This window comes from Amblyraja radiata, chromosome 2, assembly GCF_010909765.2.
Source record: "Amblyraja radiata isolate CabotCenter1 chromosome 2, sAmbRad1.1.pri, whole genome shotgun sequence".
In the NCBI taxonomy this organism is placed as follows: Eukaryota; Metazoa; Chordata; class Chondrichthyes; order Rajiformes; family Rajidae; genus Amblyraja; species Amblyraja radiata.
Window position 1 is genome coordinate 128,935,097 of NC_045957.1, and position 3,078 is coordinate 128,938,174.

General features: G+C 40.0%; 1 non-coding gene across 1 annotated transcript; it reads right to left on the reverse strand.

The window, feature by feature from the left end:
* Positions 1-941: 941 nt before the first annotated feature.
* trnan-guu lies at positions 942-1,015 on the reverse strand. Its single transcript has one exon. It is a non-coding gene; the product is annotated as a tRNA-Asn (tRNA).
* Positions 1,016-3,078: the final 2,063 nt, after the last annotated feature.

The window sequence follows — 3,078 nt, forward strand, 5'->3', positions numbered from 1 at the left end:
TACGCCGTGCCTTTCAATGATACAATACACCGTGCTAAATTGTTTTAATGTGATACGTATTTAGGCAACTATGTTTAGAACCCATGATGTCTAGTCGAAAACTTAATGAATTCAAAATATTTTTAAAGGATTCTGAGATAAATAGCTTCAGAACTCGGAGACCTTTGCACTTTTCTCACCATTGAGATGAAAATGTTGGGAGTAATATTTCTTAGCTATTTTTACTTCTTGTGTTATTGATATTGTGAACATTAAAACATATATCTACTGTGTTTGAGTAAATTTTACTTCGTATTTTTATAGATATGTTTATAAGAGCAATTGCAACTCTGGTCGTGGCGATACATTTATTGAATTTCAAATTACTGTTGAGGTTTTAGCTGGGAGATTCGTTATTTTCACTGCACGTCTCTTCATGCAACAGTCTATTTTCACTGCACGTCTCTTCATGCAACAGTAAACCAATCGGCTGAATAATTGGCAGTATTTTGTCACGTATGACAAGCTACAAGGAAGGGCAATTAGTTTTTTCAGGCAATGCAACCTTTATATGGAGACAGCTTGTCTTTCTGCTGCTTGTTCTAATAATCAAGGAAACTTTGTCCTTGACTATTAGTACAAGCAGCAGAAAGCGTTGTGCTTTAATTGTTGATTAATAATTATTAATCAGCTGGTTGTTCTGTTGACCGCTGCTGAAAGAGGTGTGTAAGATATCCTCTTTTTTAAGCTAATATTCATTGTTATTTTTCGAGTTTTTATTTATTTGTGTAAGAACAGAAGTGATGGGTGTTTTATATACTGTCCGAACAACACGATTTCACCCAATCCAATAAAAAAAAAAAAAATTTCATTTTTGCTTTGTGCAGAACATTCGAAACACTGCACAAAATGTAATTTGCAAAAAGATTTCAGAGGAATTTCCTTAGGTTAAAAAAAGGCGACGTCCCTGGGTGGGCTCGAACCACCAACCTTTCGGTTAACAGCCGAACGCGCTAACCGATTGCGCCACAGAGACACGCTGCATATTTGTTTTAAGGAAAGCATATATAACAGAATACGTAGAAGCGAGGTTCAATTTTACATCTTGTGTTTGCGCTCACTTCAAAATGTGACAGCGATATTTACTTTTTACAGCGATATCTGTATTTTTGCAAGACACGTTTGAAAAGGACCGATGCCACTGGTTTCTTCTGTAATGCGTAATGCGTTGCGAGGCGTGATTCAAGGAGAGCTCGCCCCGATCTGCAGCTCATTGCATCTGGGCAGGAGTTAGTTCTGCAGGCGGGCGGGCCGCTCTCATTTTGCAGCCTCATGGATCCGAGCCGGGGGCGGGGGGGGGGGGAGGGAGGGGAAAGTTGTTTGTTGGTTTCAATTAGTACATCGGAAATACCAGTTTGCATTTCGGAGTGACGCTAATCAGAAACATCGGGCCGCGTTGGGGCTGAATGCGGGAGCGGGTGCAGGAGCGGCACCTGCTGACTGAGCGGGTCCCGTCCCGGGGCCGCCACGTGAAGCGCTGCCACTGATCCGCGTGCCCGCCCCCTGGAGCCCGGCCAAGCTCCCAGGGTCATCGATCACTGGCATCTTCCCAGTACAGACCTTCCTCCGGGACTCCAGCCCCCCCCCCCATATCACCATCGATTCGTCAAGTTTCACTCCGTGAAAATGCAATCGCATTTAATTATTTAAAATCGAAGAAGGCACGGATGGCAAATTGACAATTAGCACTGTAAATAATGCGCTCGGGTTGGTAAATTAGAGTGATTGTGCGCCGATAGACTCACAATCAATCGCTCCTCTCACCAGGGTTTTGCAAACGCCGAAATGAACCAATTTAAACAACACGCTCTCAGCCAATTTATTCGACAGTTAAGGGTCGCTTTGAAATAAAATCGCAGTCGCGAGTATTAAAATAGATCAGTTTGATGATTAGATTAATTAAAGGTCAAAAATATACTCGGATGCAAACTTTGCTTTGCAAACCATTCATAGTAATAGCACAAACAATTAAAACATTAAATATGGGAATGTATATATAACAAATAAAACGTGATTGCCGAAATTAGAAACGTCTCTAGATGACTTTGCTCTGCATATTATTTTTGCATAAATTAATCATCGTCGTAATTGCAGTTTTCATACAAACGGGCGCTTCCGTTCTTTTCACAGCATCAAATGTTTACAAAAGCCGTATAAATTTAAATCGCTTTAATAGCGTGCGTGTGTGTGCAGTCAATACAATGTTTCAAACCATAAAGGAGCTAAAGGCGTATATTGAAGTGCAATCTCCAAACAAAATACAGACCTCACACTGAAAATCAGTATGATGGTAATGTTTGTTTTTGCCTTCCCATCCGGAGTGAGATCGGGAAAGTATTCATTTCAAACAGGATAGTCTTATCATTATGATTGAATTTCTTGGTAATTACATAAACTGTTTACAATATACTCCCAATTCGTTATTGTAAAACAATGTGTAGGTTTGGCCAAAAGAATGGTCATTTTTGTTTCGAAGTTTTTGTCAAAAGCAACGGGAATGTCATTATTAGCTATTCGTACCAATTAAAATTATATTCAGTCTGAAGAAGGGTTTCGGCCCGAAACGTCGCCTATCATCAGTCTGAAGAAGGGCTTCGGCCCGAAGCGTCGCCTATTTCCTTCGCTCCATAGATGCTGCTGCACCCGCTGAGTTTCTACAGCATTTTTGTGTACCTTCGATCTTCCAGCATCTGCAGTTCCTTCTTGAAAAATTATATTCAGACTGATCGTTTACAACATCAGAAAGTTAATGAACCAGGATTGAAATGCAAGTCCTATTGCTGGTGCAGGAGATGGTAGAGATTTAAAGCATTCACAAGTTCTTTTGATTACAAGTACTGGCCTCAGTTTTTGCCACGTAAATCTCTTTAAACACAGAGTTATAAAAGAAAACATCAAATTGTAATCAGCTGTACATCACACTCCCAGCATTTTCTTAATAAAGTGACAGGTTGTGTGGTCCTGTTTTAAACCTATAATTTATTAATTAGATATAGACACACATTATTATTCTGCAGTGACTTGCCTCATTGAATAGAC